Below are 17,325 nucleotides of genomic sequence, written 5' to 3'. Positions count from 1 at the left end.
TTTTCAGAGATCCTGCCAGTACCTAGGGCAGATGCGAGGAGGCAGACCGAGCTGCAAGCAACAAATGGATGGCTGAGGCGATGGTGTGACGAGGAGGGCTTCCTCTTTGTACGGAACTGGTCAACCTTCCTGGGGAAAAACAAGCTCTACAGGAGAGATGGTCTGCATTTGAGCACGGCTGGGACGAGGATGCTGGCACGTAACATCCAGACCTGCATAGACATGACTTTAAACTGATAACAAGGGGAAAGCCGATAGTCGATCTGACCTCGACACATCGGACCACAGTATCGAGCAAAGATACTGAGACAGGAACTGGCAACAATGGACTAGAGACAAAATGGACACCACATGGACACAAACCCAAAGATGCAGCACAGGGAACCGAGGGGCATTTAGAGCTAAAGAGCAAAACAAGGAGGAAACAGCCGGAACCAGAGGGCTATCAAAGAACAAAGAAGCGGGCAGAGGACGAAATAGACACACCGCAGGAGACAACACGCGAGGAGACCAGCAGGAGCAACAAATCAAGAGTAGATCCAAAAGAAAAGGTAACAAACTGGGACTTAAATTGCCTATATACAAATGCTAGAAGCCTAAGAACTAAAATGGGGGAGCTAGAAGTTATAGCCAGAAATAAGGACATAGACATAATAGGAATCACAGAAACATGGTGGACAGAGGACAACAAATGGGATGTGGCCCTGCCAGGGTACAAACTCTACAGGAAGGACAGGGCACACAAGAAGGGGGGAGGAATAGCACTGTATATAAAGGACTCCATTGCTTCATCCAGAATTGAAACAACAATAAGGGCAGACAGTCTGGAGTCACTATGGGTTAAGCTGACAGGAGGGGAAGGAGCTGACATCAAATTGGGACTGTACTATCGCCCACCAGGACAACCAGAAACAAACGACCTGGACCTGGAGGCCGAACTGAGACAGGTGTGCAAAAGTGAAAAAGTGGTGGTTATGGGGGACTTCAACTATCCGGGAATAGACTGGGACATTGGGCACTCAAACTGCACGAGAGAAACTAAATTCCTAGAGGCAATAAGGGACTGTTTCATGGAGCAGCTGGTCACGGAACCAACGAGAGGGGATGCCACTCTAGACCTAATCCTCAACGGGCTAGAGGGACCCGCAAAGGAAGTGGTGGTACTAGCACCGTTAGGGAATAGCGATCACAACATGATCCAGTACAAATTAAACATGGGAACAACCAAGGTGAAAAGAACCACAACGACAGCACTCAACTTCAGAAAAGGAAACTACAAGGACATGAGGAAAATGGTAGGAAAAAAGCTCAGCAACAGCTCAGGGAAGGTGAACACCGTAAAGGAAGCCTGGACACTGCTTAAATGCACAGTACTCGAGGCACAAGACCTGTACGTCCCAAAGTTTAGGAAAGGGTGCAAAAAAAATCAAACTAAAAACCCAGCATGGATAACAACTGCAGTTAAAAAGGCTATAAGCGACAAGAAATCATCCTTCAAGAAATGGAAAAAGGAACCAACAAGGGAAAACCAGGAAGAGCACAAAAGACACCAGAAAGAATGTCATCGAGAGGTCAGGAAAGCAAAGAGAGAATATGAGGAAAGACTGGCAGGAGAAGCAAGAAACTTCAAACCCTTCTTCAGGTATGTGAAAGGGAGACAACCAGCCAGAGAGGAAGTGGGACCACTGGATGACGGAGACAGGAAAGGAGCGATACAGGAGGAAAAAGAGATAGCTGACAGGTTAAACAAATTCTTCTCGTCAGTCTTCACCAGAGAGGACACAACCAATATTCCGGAACCCGAGGAGATTATAAACGGAGAACAAGATGAAAGGTTGGTAAAACTAGAGGTGAGCAAAGAGGATGTCCTCAGACAGATAGACAGACTAAAGAGCGACAAATCACCAGGCCCGGACGGCATCCACCCAAGGGTACTAAAAGAACTGAGAAACGAAATAGCAGAGACACTTCGCCAAATATGTAACCTCTCCCTAAAAACAGGGGAGATCCCAGAGGACTGGAAAATAGCAAATGTCACGCCCATCTTTAAGAAGGGATCAAGGGGTAACCCGGGAAACTACAGGCCTGTGAGCTTGACCTCGGTTCCAGGGAAGATGATGGAAGCAATGGTAAAGGACACAATATGCGAATACATAGAAAACCATGGACAACTGAAGGCGAGCCAACATGGCTTCTGCAAGGGAAGGTCATGCCTCACGAACTTGCTGTACTTCTTTGAGGGAATAAACAGCCAGATGGATAAGGGGGAATCCATAGACATCATTTACCTTGACTTCCAAAAAGCCTTCGACAAGGTACCTCATGAACGGCTACTTAAAAAGCTGTGGTACCACGGGGTGCAAGGGGATATCTACCGATGGATCAAACACTGGTTGGCTGGCAGGAAGCAGAGGGTTGGAGTAAAAGGCCAATACTCTGACTGGCAATGGGTCACGAGCGGAGTTCCACAGGGGTCAGTGCTGGGACCTCTACTGTTCAACATATTTATTAATGATCTGGAGGCAGGGACAAAATGTGAGGTTATCAAATTTGCTGATGACACCAAACTCTGCAGCAGGGTTAGAAACACGGAAGACTGTGAAGACCTGCAAAGGGACCTAACGAAACTGGAAGACTGGGCAAAAAAGTGGCAAATGAGTTTTAACGTAGAAAAATGCAAGGTCATGCATGTAGGGAAAAAGAACCCGATGTTCAGCTACAAAATGGGGGGAACACTGCTAGGGGTGAGTAACCTTGAAAGGGACCTGGGGGTGATGGTCGACACATCACTGAAACCATCGGCGCAATGTGCGACAGCCTCAAAGAAAGCAAACAGAATGCTGGGCATCATCAAAAAAGGTATTACAACCAGGACGAAGGAAGTCATCATGCCGCTGTATCGCGCAATGGTGCGCCCGCACCTGGAGTACTGTGTTCAATACTGGTCACCGTACCTCAAGAAGGACATGGCGATACTCGAGGGAGTGCAGAGGAGGGCGACTAAACTAATAAATGGTATGGAAAATTTTTCATACGCTGACAGGTTAAAAATGCTGGGGCTGTTCTCCCTGGAGAAGAGGAGACTTAGAGGGGACATGATAGAAACCTTCAAAATCCTTAAGGGCATAGAGAAAGTGAATAAGGACAGATTTTTCAAACTGTGGGGAGCCACAAGCACTAGGGGTCACTCAGAGAAACTGAAAGGGGACAGGTTTAAAACAAATGCTAGGAAGTTCTTTTTTACCCAGAGGGTGGTGGACACATGGAACGCGCTTCCAGAGAATGTGATAGGCCAGAACTCTGTACAGGGGTTCAAGGAGGGTTTGGATAGGTTCCTGGAGGATAAGGAGATAGAGGGGTACAGATATAACTAGAGGTAGTTTATAGAAATAGGCAGAAACCACTTCACAGGTCACGGACCTGATGGGCCGCCGCGGGAGCGGACCGCTGGGCGAGATGGACCTCGGTCTGACCCAGTGGAGGCAACTTCTTATGTTCTTCTTATGTTCTTATGTTCTTATGTACACCACTTTGCTCTGATCATTCAGATGATGGTCCTACCCCAACTGGACTATTGCAACTCCACCTACCTTGGCATCAACATCACTCTTATCTACAAACTACAACTCATCCAGATCACAGCCGTTAGACTAATCTACAAATTAAAGAAATTTGACTCAATCACATAGAAACATAGAAAGATGACGGCAGAAAAGGGCTATAGCCCATCAAGTCTGCCCACTCTACTGACCCACCCCATTAAGTCAGAGTGTTGCTCGACCCACGTAGAGATCCCACATGGATGTCCCATTTATTCTTAAAGTCGAGCACGCTAGTGGCCTTGATCACCTGCACCGGTAGTTTGTTCCAGTGATCCACCACCCTTTCTGTGAAGAAATACTTCCTGGTGTCACCACCAAATCTCCCTCCTCTGAGTTTGAGCGGGTGCCCCCTTGTGACTGAAGGTCCCTTAGGAAAGAATATGTCGTTTTCCACCTCGATACGACCTTTGACGTACTTAAATGTCTCAATCATGTCACCCCTCTCCCTGCGCTCCTCTAGAGAGTAGAGCTGCAACTTGCCCAGTCTTTCCTCGTATGAGAGACCCTTGAGTCCGGAGACCATCCTAGTGGCCATTCGCTGGACTGACTCAGCTCGAAGTACATCTTTACGGTAATGTGGTCTCCAGAATTGCACACAGTACTCCAGATGAGGTCTCACCATGGTTCTGTACAGTGGCATTATGACTTCAGGTTTACGGCTGACGAAGCTTCTATTGATACATCCCATCATTCTCCTTGCCTTGGATAAGGCCTTCTCTACCTGTTTGGCAGCCTTCATGTCTGCACTGATGATTACTCCCAAGTCCCGTTCTTCTGAAGTCGTAGCTAGTGTTTCTCCATTCAAGGTGTATGTTCTGCATGGATTTCTGCTGCCGAGATGCATCACCTTACACTTCTTTGCGTTGAAGCCCAGCTGCCATGTGGAGGACCAATTTTTCAACTTGATCAGATTCTGCGTCATACCATCCGTGAGATCGCTTTCACCTACTATATTACACAGTTTGGCGTCGTCGGCAAACAGCGCTACTTTTCCCTGAAGCCCTCGGGTCAAGTCCCTTATGAATATGTTAAAAAGAGATGGTCCCAGGATTGAGCCCTGTGGCACTCCGCTAGTCACCTCAGATGTCTTAGAGAGGGTACCATTGACCACCACCCTCTGAAGTCTTCCACTCAGCCAATCATTGACCCATGCAGTTAGTTTCTCACCTAACCCCATCGATTTCATCTTGTTTAATAGTCTACGGTGTGGGACACTGTCAAACGCTTTACTGAAATCCAAGTACACTATGTCTTTGTAGTTTCTCAGGAAACTACAAAGCCATGGAATAGAGGGAGATATACAAAGGTGGATAGGCAAATGGCTGGAAAACAGGAAGCAGAGAGTGGGCATAAATGGGAAGTTCTCAGACTGGGAGAAAGTGACTAGTGGTGTGCCCCAGGGCTCGGTACTTGGGCCGATTCTATTTAATATATATATCAATGACCTGGAAGGCGGAATATCCAGTGAGATCATTAAGTTTGCAGACGACACAAAGCTATGCCGGGAAATCAGATCGCAGGAAGATAGCGAGGAACTCCAAAGCGACTTGTATCAGCTAGAGAAATGGGCAGAGCAATGGCAGATGAAGTTCAACGTGGAGAAATGCAAAGTAATGCATTTAGGTAGTAAGAATAAGGAACACGAGTATAGAATGTCAGGAGCAACTCTGGGTAAGAGCGAACAAGAAAAGGACCTGGGTGTACTGATAGATAGGACCCTGAAGCCGTCGGCACAATGTGCGGCAGCGGCAAAGAAAGCAAACAGAATGTTGGGCATGATAAAGAAAGGAATCACGAGTAGATCGGAGAAAGTCATAATGCCGCTTTATAGAGCAATGGTCAGACCACACTTGGAATACTGTGTACAACATTGGTCTCCCAACCTAAAGAAGGATATAAAACTGCTGGAGAGGGTGCAGAGACGAGCAACGAAACTAATAAGAGGTATGGAGAAATTGGAATACGAGGAACGACTCAAGAAACTAGGATTGTTCTCCCTTGAGAAGAGGAGGCTGCGAGGGGACATGATAGAGACGTTCAAAATACTGAAAGACATCGATAAAATAGAGCAGAAAAACAAATTATTTACATTGTCCAATGTGACACGGACAAGAGGACATGGTTTGAAGCTAAGGGGTGACAAGTCCAGGACAAATGTCAGGAAGTTCTGCTTTACGCAGCGAGTGGTGGATGCATGGAATGCTCTACCACAGGAGGTTATTAAGGAATCCACTGTGCTAGGATTCAAAGGCAAATTAGATGCACATCTCCTTATGAGAGGCATAGAGGGATATGGGTGATTAGAACAATCAGGTGTATACCTGACTGGGCCTCCGCGTGTGCGGATCGCCGGACTCGATGGACCATGGGTCTGATCCGGAGATGGCAATTCTTATGTTCTTATGTCCAGAGACTCTCCCGAGTCTAGCTTTCCTGTCACCCAGTCAAAGAAGCTGATAAGATTGGATTGGCATGACCTGCCCCTAGTGAATCCATGTTGACAGGGATCCCTCAGATTCCCCTCATCCAATATCGTGTCTAATTTCCCTTTAAGTAGAGTTTCCATGAGTTTACACACTATTGATGTGAGACTTACTGGTCTGTAATTCGCAGCCTCCGCTCTGCAACCCTTTTTGTGCAGAGGAACAACGTTGGCAGTTTTCCAGTCCAGGGGGACTCTCCCCATACTTAGGGAGAGATTGAAGAGCATGGCTAACGGTTCCGCCAAGACATCGCATAGCTCTCTGAGCACTCTTGGGTGCAGATTGTCCGGTCCCATCTGCACCCAAGAGTGCTCAGAGAGCTATGCGATGTCTTGGCAGAACCGTTAGCCATCACAACCTTCATCAGGCAACTACATTGGCTCCCAATATCGTCCCGAAATATCTTCAAATCGTCATGTATCCTACAACAGATCCTATATGGATGGTCAGCAGCCCCTCTCATCCAATTATTCTCTAACTAGTTTTTTAGCCCGTTACATTAATGGGTGCTAGAATAGATGTTTAGACTTAGGCATTTCTTTCTCTTTCTGTATGTCTGTCTTTCTTTCTCTCCCTGCCCCCTTTCTTTCTTTATGTCTGTCTTTATTTCTGTCTCTCTCCCTGACCCCATGCATGTCTTTCTTCCCTGCCCACTGTCTGTCTGTATTTATTTATTTCTGTCTCTCCCCCTTGTCCAGTAGGAAACCTTCCCTGCTCCCCCCTGTCCAACAGAAGCCCTTCGCCCTTCCTTTTACCTCCCCCTTGTCAAACAGCAGCACCCCTTCCCTGCTCCCCCTGTCCACAAGTAGCCCTTCTCCCTTCCCCCTGTGCAACAGCATTTCTCTCCCTCCCCCGCCCTGGTCTTCCTTCTCCCTCATTCCCTCTGTCTCCCCAAAAGGGTGCTGCTGCAGTATTCCCCCCGTGGTCTCACACAGCCGTCAGCAGCATTTCTCCTTCCCCCCAGTCTCATACAGCCATCGGAAGCATTTCTAATTTCCCCCCCCCCCTTTCCAGGTCTCTCACAGCCTTCGGCAGCATAGCATTCAGAACTCGATGCTTCTGCTTGCTTCGGTCCTTCGTCGCTGCCAGGTCCCATCTACTTTCTATTTCCACGAAGGCAAGACCCAGCAGCGAGGAAGGCTCAAAGCAAGCAGGAGCAGCGAGTTGAAACCTCCCTCCCTGTCCTATCTTCCTTCAATGCCACCCTAGCCAGGAAGCGACTTCGGCCATGCTCTGGGGGCTCTAACACTGTGCTTGCCGGCTTCGCTTCTCCTCCTTCCCCTGTCTCCAGTTTCAGAGGAACAGGGTTGGGAAGCCAGCAAGCACAGCATAGTCAGAAGTCAGCAGGCGTTGTAGATCAGGAATCAGCTGAGGCTGGCACTGCGCATGTGCGGGCACAGCGCCACGGATCCACCAACTTTGAAGTGCGCAAGAGAATTATTATAGCAGATGTTTGGATGACATCAAAAAGAATTCTTAACAGAGTCCAACTAAACCTACCATCCACAAAATACCTCCATTACAAATGAATTTTCCACTCTATGCTAACCTATCTGAGTGTAAAAATCTGGAATGACCTACCAGATGCTATGAGGAAAGAGACAAACTACACTAGATTCAGATAAAACCTGAAGACTCACCTTTTTGACAACTAACTATCTTAGTTTCTGTATAGCATCCCCTATGTCTAAGTCCCTCCTCTTATCTCTCCACGTACTCTTCCCCTCCTTCTTTCCCCTTCTTCTTTGATCTGTCGCCTTGAGCCTGTTGCTAAAGCAGAAGGATAAATTTATCTGGATTCAAAAAGTTACTCACTATGTGAATAATCCTTAAAATGGAGAAGAGGCCGCAAGGCCTACTTGGGCCCATGGCAGATAGAAGCACATGGCCTGGAAAGATGTTGCAGCATGGTGATCTAGGAAACAGAGTTATTGTTGCAGCTTGATCCAGGCTGATTCCAAAGGAAGAGGCAAAGAGCCTTTGTTAGAAAGGATTTCCCCTCATATTTATAAGGCTGAGACCTGTTCTAAAAATAGAATCTATTCTCTGGACCCATAATGCATAGCAGTTTCTCTGTTCATCTGACTGAATCTTCTTTGAGTGGCTTAAAATGGTGTGAAGAGCTTCTATTGATCTTGCAGACTGGAGTAGTCCAAAGATGAATTTGGTGTGAAGGGCTTCTATTGATCTACATCCTGCTCCACTGATACACCTTCTATTATGGGGTAGTAGAGTTCTGTTTAGTTCTGGTATCCACCTTGGCCATGTCTTTTGTCTTATCTGAATAGGTGTACTTAATACTTTCTGAAGGTGATGGCTCAATCCTTTCTTTTGTGCTCTATTGAATGGGGCATTTAACACCTTTCTGAACAGATGGCTCTGCTGGCTCAGAGGGCACATCATCAATTCACTTTTAAATCCATCACATTAATGTACTTTAACTCCAAGCAGAATTGTAAAACCATATCATTTTTACTTTAAGACCCTCAGAATAAATGATCTATTGGATCAGGCAATAATGCAAATTTAAAATTCATAACTTCAGTAATATTGACTATATCATGCTACATATTTTAACTCCAAGCAGAATTATAAAATCATTTCATACTACAATAGTAACACAGTAAATAACATCAGAAAAAGATCCTCACGGTCCATCCAGTCTTCCCAATATGGTAACCAGAACCTCAACCACCAATCCATGTAGGCCCAGGACCTCCATGTTTAAATGCTAGTTGTGAAGTCACCACTATGTCAACCATACAAGCAACCAAACATGATGGGGATGATACATAGTATATAGCTGATAGTATTCAACTTATGATTCAAGATGCCTTCCCCTCCCTGCTAAGCTACAGTGTTCCCCCATTCATTGTATGTGACAATAGCATAATTACACACTGGAGTGGTCAAACCTTACCTGCCCCTCACCACATGCAAGACGGTGAGGAGGGCGCTCGAGAGGCCCGCGTCTCCAAAAAGGAAGGGGAAGCCTCACGGGAATAACGAGGTTCCCTACCAGACCCCGAACCCCAAGAGGCCGCCCTGAGCGATCTCGACGGGGTCGGGGACCGCCTATGCCCCGAGGAACCCCTGTGTGAAGTCCCCGGGGTACGAGGCACCGAGGTCTGCCCCTTCCGTTTCGGCGAGGAGTCTCTCGACAACCCTCCCTCGGAGGAACGGAACAACCTCGGATTATTGAGAACGCTTGGGCTTCCTCGGCTATGGATATGGATCCCTGTTTCGCACAATCAAACTGTCCTCCTAAGCTCATCAATACCATGTTTGTGACTGCTCTCATGCACATTCTGAAAAATTGGAAATCATCTTCGCTACTAGACTATACTTTTTGGTGGAACCTACCTCTACTTCTATATGTACCCCTCAATCCCCTTATCCTTTAGGAACCTATCTAAACCTTCCTTGAACCCCTGTAGCGGTGCTCTGGCCTATCACAACCTCCGGAAGCGCGTTCCATGTGTCCACCACCCTCTGGGTAAAAAAGAACTTCCTAGCGTTTGTTCTAAACCTGTCCCCTTTCAATTTCTCCGAGTGCCCCCTTGTACTTGTGGTTCCCCACAGTCTGAAGAATCTGTCCCTGCCTACCTTCTCTATGCCCTTCAGGATTTTGAAGGTTTCTATCATGTCTCCTCTAAGTCTCCGCTTTTCCAGGGAGAATAGCCCCAGCATTTCCAACCTGTCAGCGTATGAAAAGTTTTCCATACCTTTTATCAGTTTAGTCGCTCTTCTCTGAACTCCCTCAAGTACTGCCATGTCCTTCTTGAGGTACGGCGACCAGTACTGGACACAGTACTCCAGATGTGGACGCACCATTGCACGATACAGCGGCATGATGACATCCTTCGTCCTGGTCGTGATACCCTTTTTAATGATACCCAACATTCTGTTCGCTTTCTTTGAGGCTGTCGCACACTGTGCTGATGCCTTCAATGTTGTGTCCACCATCACCCCCAGGTCTCTTTCAAGGTTGCTTACCCCTAGCAATGATCCCCCCATTTTGTAGCTGAACATCGGGTTCTTTTTCCCTACATGCATGACCTTGCATTTCTCTATGTTAAAGCTCATTTACCACTTTTTTGCTCACTCTTCCAGTCTCGTTAGGTCCCTTTGCAGGTCTTCGCAGTCTTCCGCGGTTCTAACCCTGCTGCAGAGTTTGGTGTCATCCGCAAATTTAATAACCTCACATTTTGTTCCTGCCTCCAGGTCGTTAATAAATATATTGAACAGGAGAGGTCCCGGCACCGACCCCTGTGGAACTCCGCTCGTGACCCATTGCCAGTCTGAGTAATGGCCCTTTACTCCAACCCTCTGTTTCCTGCCTGCCAGCCAGTGTTTGATTCATCGGTGGACATCCCCTTGAACCCCGTGGTTCCACAGCTTCTTAAGCTCGTGGGGTTCGTGGGGTACCTTGTTGAAGGCTTTTTGGAAGTCAAGGTAAATGATGTCTATGGATTCTCCTTTATCCATCTGGCTATTTATTCCCTCAAAGAAGTACAGTAAGTTCGTAAGGCACGATCTTCCCTTGCAGAAGCCGTGCTGGCTCGCCTTCAGCTGTCCATTGTTTTCTATGTGTTCGCAGATGCTGTCCTTAACCAGTGCTTCCATTATCTTTCCCGGAACCGAGGTCAAGCTCACCGGCCTGTAGTTTCCCGGGTCACCCCTTGATCCCTTCTTAAAGATGGGCGTGACATTTGCTATTTTCCAGTCCTCCGGGATCTCCCCAGTTTTTAAGGATAGGTTACATATTTGGCGAAGTGTGTCCGCTATTTCGTTTCTCAGTTCTTTTAGTAGCTTGGGTGGATGCCTTCCGGACCTGGTGATTTGTCGCTCTTCAGTCTGTCTATCTGTCGGAGGACATCCTCTTGGCTTACCTCTAATTGGATCAGCTTTTCATCCTGATCCCCACTTATGATCTCCTCGGGTTCTGGAATATTGGATGTGTCCTCTCTCGTGAAGACTGACGAGAAGAACTTGTTTAACCTGTCAGCTATCTCTTTTTCCTCCTTTACCACTCTCTTCTTGTCTCGTTCATCCAATGGTCCCACTTCCTCCCTGGCCAATTGCTTCCCCTTACGTACCTGAAGAATGGTTTGAAGTTTCTTGCTTCCCCCGCCAGTCTCTCTTCATATTCTCTTTTTGCTTTCCTAATCACTCGGTGATATTCCTTTTGGTGTCTTTTGTGCTCCTTCTGGTTGTCCTTGGTTTGGTCCTTTTTCCATTTTCTAAACGTTTTCTTATCCCTTATCGCCTTTTTCACTGCATTTGTTATCCACACCAGGTTTTTTGTTCGATTCTTTTTCCCCCCTTTCCTAAACCTGGGGACGTACAGGTTCTGTGCTTTGTGCACCTTGTCCTTGAGTAGGGACCAGGCTTTTTCTACGGTCTCCATCTTCCCTGAGCTGCTGCTGAGTTTCTTTCCCACCATTTTCCTCATGGCCTTGTAATTCCCTTTTCTGAAATTGAGTGCTCTCGTTGTGGTTCTTTTCACCTTTGATGTTCCTATTGCTAGCTTGCACTGGATCATGTTGTGATCGCTGTTTCCTAATGGCGCTAGTACTACCACCTCTTTTGCGGGTCCCCCTAGCCCGATGAGGATTAGGTCGAGAGTGGCATCTCCTCGTGTTGGTTCCGTGACCAGTTGTTCCATGAAACAGTCCCTCACAGCCTCCAGGAATTTTGTTTCCCTCGTGCAGTTTGAGTGTCAAATACTCCAGTCTATTCCAGGGTAGTTGAAATCCCCCATCACCACCACACTTCCGCTTTTGCATACCTGCCTCAATTCAGCCTCCAGGTCCTGGTCATTTGCTTCTGATTGTCCTTGCGGCCGATAGTACAGTCCCAATTTTATGTCTGCTCCATTTCCTCCTGGTAGCTTAACCCATAGTGATTCCAAGCCGTCCGCTCTTACTGTTGTTTCCATCCTGGTTGAAGGAATGGAGTCCTTTATATATAGCACTATTCCTCCATCCTTCTTGTATGTCCTGTCTCTCCTATAGAGCTTGTACCCTGGTATGACCACATCCCAATTGTTGTCCTCGGACCACCATGTTTCTGTGACTCCAATTATGTCTAGGTCCTCCTTACTGGCTATGACTTCTAGCTCTCCCATTTTGGTTCTTAGGCTCCTTGCATTAGTGTATAGGCAATTTAAGTCCCGGTTATTTACCTTCCCTGTTGGTTTTCCTTGTGGTTTGGTGCTCCTGCAGACCCCCTCATGGGCTGCCAGTCCCCGAACCTCGTTTTGTTCATCCTCCTCCTGTGGTATGTCTGTTTCGTCCTCATTCTCCTCCTGTGGCGTGTCTATCTCATCCTCAGCCTGCTTCCTCATTTTTGGATGTCCCTCTGGCTCCTGCTGTTCTCTCTTCTTCCTGCTTTTTAGTTTCGTTTGTTCTTTGGGCCCCTGTATTGCATCTTTGGGTCCTTTTTCCAAAAATTCTCACTCAGTCTCGAGCCCTCTTTTACATGTTCTCGACTCAGTATCCTTGTTTGATACTCTTGTCCTGCTCTGCATGCCATTTCCCCTCATTTGCTTGCGCGGATCAGAATTGGATCTGTACATATCAGTAAGCTTTGTGAATCTAGGCCAAAGTCTCCTTTGAGGATATAGTCCAGCGTGTTTCCAGGGGTTTTTTTTGTATCTAGGAAAAAAAACTGGAAACTTGCTGGACTAAATGTATAGCCCTGAAGATGGAGATGACATTGTTTAACTTTTTTTTTTTAACCAAAATTTTCAAATCACCTTCTTTGTTCACAGAAGGAAACTAAGCAGATACTCATAATCATCAACTTTTTTTTTAAATTATTATTGTTGAGAAATTTATTTTTATATTCTTGACGGTCAAGCTTATTCCATTTTCAAGTCAGTTACATTTTAGTTGCACTATACTGGCACATTCCACGTTGAATTTTTCACTCATCACAGAAGGCTTTTGCAACAATGTTAATTCAGCCCCCCCCCCCCCCCCAACCTGGAAAGAAATGTCAGATATGAACAAAACCTCGTGTTCTGTTCTGACCTCTTCAGTAGGTAAACGAGCAGCTATTTGAACACTATCCGGGTAACACCAATGCTCTCATTAACGAGATTACAAATAAATACAGATCCCTTCGTCTGCCAAGAGAAGTCGGCGCCATCGCCAGCTCCAGCTCTTCCTGCGGAAATTCTAAACTTCTCTCAGCTGCACGAGGCGCCCCCTCCGCGCATTGTTTTACCTTTGGGTTCAGGACAGCCAGTGCGCGCGCAGGAAACACACTGCGGTCATCTAGTTCGACCCTAACTTTGCAAACATTAGCAAGAAAGTCACCTCTGTATCCGTGTGCCAAAACAAAGAGTTCCTCTAGAGCCAAACTAAATCACGACTCCCTCTTTTGTTTTACATCATTTTTTTTTTTTTTTATAGCGCAGAATTTTATTGGTGGAACAACTACATTAACTTCAAACTTTTTGTCCTCCTCTCGACACTTGTCGGGGGTCCCTGCTGTTAATAAAAGACTTGCAACGAATCTTCCAATGACTGTGCGTGGCGTATGGATACTACAATTCGACTTGTTGCTAGGTCTGTTGCTAAGGCTACAGAATGTCCGTAACTCAGGAAACTTTCTCCACCATTGCGGCCAATTCAAATCTGTGCAACTACGGAGGAAGTTAGGTGAACTGACTAACGGTACGTTTGGTTTACTTGATGTAAATACTGTACTTAGATTTATAAATCGCGTCTTCCAGACCTGCAGGACGCGCTACACAAAAAAAAAACCAGATTAGATGAATTGCAAAACAAAGCCAAAAATGTAATGTAATTTATTTCTTCTATACCGCTACATCCGTTAGGTTCTAAGCGGTTTACAGAAAATATACATTAAGATTAGAAATAAGAAAGGTACTTGAAAAATTCCCTTACTGTCCCGAAGGCTCACAATCTAACTAAAGTACCTGGAGGGTAATAGAGAAGTGAAAAGTAGAGTTAGAGGAAAAATAAAAATAAAATAAACATTTTAACAAGACAGCATTGATCTAAATACTTTGGAAGGTAGACGAGAGGAGAGAAAGGAATAGAAGCAGATAAACAACGATAAAAAGGTAATGATAAAAATCTACTAAGGTAGTAAAATAGATAAGCATAACGTGAAAAGTTAAAAATAAATTAAATAATGACAAGGGGAACAAGGCAGAAACAGGCTGCAAAGCTGACGTATTGATAAGTCCCAAATGTTTGCTTTTGTAAACTTGAGCCAGGAAAATGAGAATAAACTCTCAGGGCTATAATTCTCAAAATTTTGCATTAAAAACCGATGGGCCGCTGTTGCAGTCGTTATTGTAACGATTTCAAAAAAGCAAGTCATTAAAAAAAAAAAAAAAAACCCACACATCCAAATGAATTTGGCGGAGAGTAGCAAAGGTTCGCTAAATTTGCATGTGTCCATTGCTGGTGAGAGCGATCGGCCCATGCAAAGAATAAATGTAGCAAAATTTTTTTTGAAGATCAGTAGGGATCCCACTCCCTCTCACCGCAAAGCAACCCCCCCCCCCCCCCACACACACACCACCCTCCATGCCTCCAATGACCTGCCTCCTCCCCCTTTTCTTGCTTAGGATGGCTTACCAGAGGGATGCCAACTCCCTCCGTCTAGCAGGCCTTCCTCTTCAAAATGGGATGCACCAGGAAGGGCCTGAAGGCTTTGACGCCTAAGGCCTGTCCTGCTGATCATCAATTTTTTTTTTCTCTTTAAATTTGCATGGGGGGGGAGGGGGTTTGAGTTATCAAACCTTACTTTCCTGTCAGTGCCTGAGCCAATCAGCGCTCAGTCACTGATCAAAAAGTAAGGTAATGAAAGTAGAGAATGACACGGGGAAAAATTCTGTCCCCGTCACTGCCCCGTCCCCGGACCACCATCCTCTTCACTGCCCCGTCCCTGTCTCTGCCGTCCTCTTCACCACCCCGTCCCCGTTGTCCCTTTCACCGCCCCGTCCCCGTCCTCAATGTCTTCTCCTCTCCATCCCCCCACCCCCAACACCCTTCACGCGGTCCAGCAGCTCTCTCCCGCCGGCCAGCCGTGCATTTCCCTCCCTCCCTCCCTCCCTCTTACCTTCTCTTGTGGCGAAACTGGCAATTTGTATAAGGCTATACCTTCCTGTTGTTTTATCCTTAAGTGTGCTTTACCTTAAATTATTGTAGTTCATCCCTACTTTCCCAATTGTGTTCAATTAGTATATGTGTTTATGTTAATGTCTACTAACTTGATACTGTATTATATAATATTTTAACACCAATTGGTTTGTTTCTTTTAATGATTTCTCTTTTATTATTGCTGTACACCCCTTAGAAATTTGCATTAGCGGTATAAAATTTTTTTTAATAAACTTGAAACTTGATTACAGCCGGAGCCTTGAAGTCGCATCGGGTTGCCTGCTAGAAAAGTCTCCTCCGATGCAACCAGAAACAGGAAGTTGTGTCAGAGGAGACTTTTCCAGCAGGCAACGTGATGCAACTTCAAGGCTCCGGCTGTAATACAGCTCATAGCCTTATAGAAATCACCAGTTTCAACAAGAAAAGGTAAGGGAAAAGGAGGGAGGGAGATGCATGGCCGGCCAGCCGGCGGGAGAGAGGGAGCTGCCGGATTGAACGCTCGTTCACCGTGCGTGCTAACCATTCACTGCTCCACGGGGTGGTGAATGGTCTTGTCCCCAATCTCGCGGTGACCTTTTTTTTGGTCACCGTTTTGGCGTGTTAGCTGCGGGTAACAACCACCGTGTCATTTTCTAAATGAAAGCTCTGACCTGTCAGCAAATTTGGTAACAAATGTGGCACAATGAGCTTAGAGCAGTGTTTTTCAACCGGTCAGGCGAAAATAAAATAATTATTTTGTGAACCGGCATCGGTCCACAGACTGGCAGTTGAAGAACACTGGGCTAAGTCGTGCCCATCTCCACTCAATCTCCGCCCCAGACCCCACCCCCATAATAGTACTAATTGTAACACCATATTTTCCATTCATTTTATATATATATATATATATATATATATATATATATATATATATATATATACACAATATAATTGTACTAACAACACAAAATGGTTAACCACAAAATTAAAATACACAAAGCACACTGTATGCTTTTCAACATTCATTCCTACCAGAAAACAGATAACCCTATGCAAATGCAGGACCAAAAACTAAAAGTACTAATATTTACAAACAAACCCTAAGATGCAAGAATTACAACCCCAGAGGAAAAGAAAAATGCATTTCTTCCTGAACAGACAAATCAATCACTAGATAAAAAAAAAAGAAAAGCATTTCCCCTACCGGTGTTGTCTCTCTCCCTCCATGGGCCTTGCCTTCTGGCTTGCCCCCCGGTGTTATCTTTGGGCCAGTCCACTGTGCGATCAACGCGGCATTTTCGGGCCGGCTCCATTGTACAAAGCTGTTGCCAGCGGCTCAGGCCGCGCGTAGGAGCTTTTTCCCACAGCTTTGTGCACTGCAGCACTCAGGGAGCCTACCCGAAGACACCACGTTGATTGCACCATATAACCGTGTAATACTAATTTTCATAGAAGCCTCTAATTGTTAGTTACATTGAAGTGCGCTAGATTGTTTGGTTTTTTTCTTGATTTGATTTTTTTCTGGCCAGCACCTTGAGACGTTTTTCCCAGTTGTTTTTTGGGTACACTAATTTTAGTGATATGTTAGCAGTAAGCATTGTTAGTGACTAACAGTAACATATTTAACTGTCGGTGGACTAGTGGAAAGGGGGTCAAGAGTTTAATTGATCAGTTAAAGTGGTGTGGGAACCCAAAAAGTTTGCAAACCCCTGATATGGAGCCCCTTTTATAAAGCCACGATAGCGATTCTGCTGACATAAATGTACCAAAGTGCATTCAACTACTTTGGGCTTTGTTGCATTTACTGAAGCTTTGAAAAAGGGGCCCATAGTTGCTAAATATCACTGCTATATATATAGTAGCCAGTAATAAGTGTATTACATGTTTATTCAGTTCTGTTATTTGTGCAGCAGCACTAAAGACACATATTTTCAAATGCTAAATCTGCTTTTTTTAATGTGACTGAATATTGATTGACCCTTATTTTATTTCCTGTGTTCCTCTCAGTTTTGATAGATGAAAGGCAGGCCATGCTAATGGCAACACTAACCCTCTCTTTTACTAAGGTGCAGCTCTACTCACTCGAGGAGCGTCGAGAGAGGGGAGACATGATCG

General features: G+C 45.7%; 1 protein-coding gene across 4 annotated transcripts in view; it reads right to left on the bottom strand.

Annotated features, from left to right (window-relative positions):
- Window positions 1-13,423, bottom strand: part of CFAP92 (cilia and flagella associated protein 92 (putative)) — a 103,445-nt gene extending 90,022 nt beyond the window's left edge. For 3 of the 4 annotated variants that reach the window (XM_033926644.1, XM_033926649.1, XM_033926647.1), the window contains exon 1: window positions 13,123-13,293. The gene's annotated coding sequence lies outside the window, so the exon portion shown is untranslated. Of the gene's footprint in view, window positions 1-13,122; window positions 13,294-13,318 lie in introns of those variants that run through there. The other variant, XM_033926645.1, reaches the window with a different exon arrangement.
- Window positions 13,424-17,325: the final 3,902 nt, after the last annotated feature.

This window comes from Geotrypetes seraphini, chromosome 17 (assembly GCF_902459505.1).
Source record: "Geotrypetes seraphini chromosome 17, aGeoSer1.1, whole genome shotgun sequence".
NCBI classification, from domain to species: Eukaryota; Metazoa; Chordata; class Amphibia; order Gymnophiona; family Dermophiidae; genus Geotrypetes; species Geotrypetes seraphini.
Note: the sequence above shows the minus strand (reverse complement) of the source record. Positions and strands in the feature narration are given on the sequence as shown.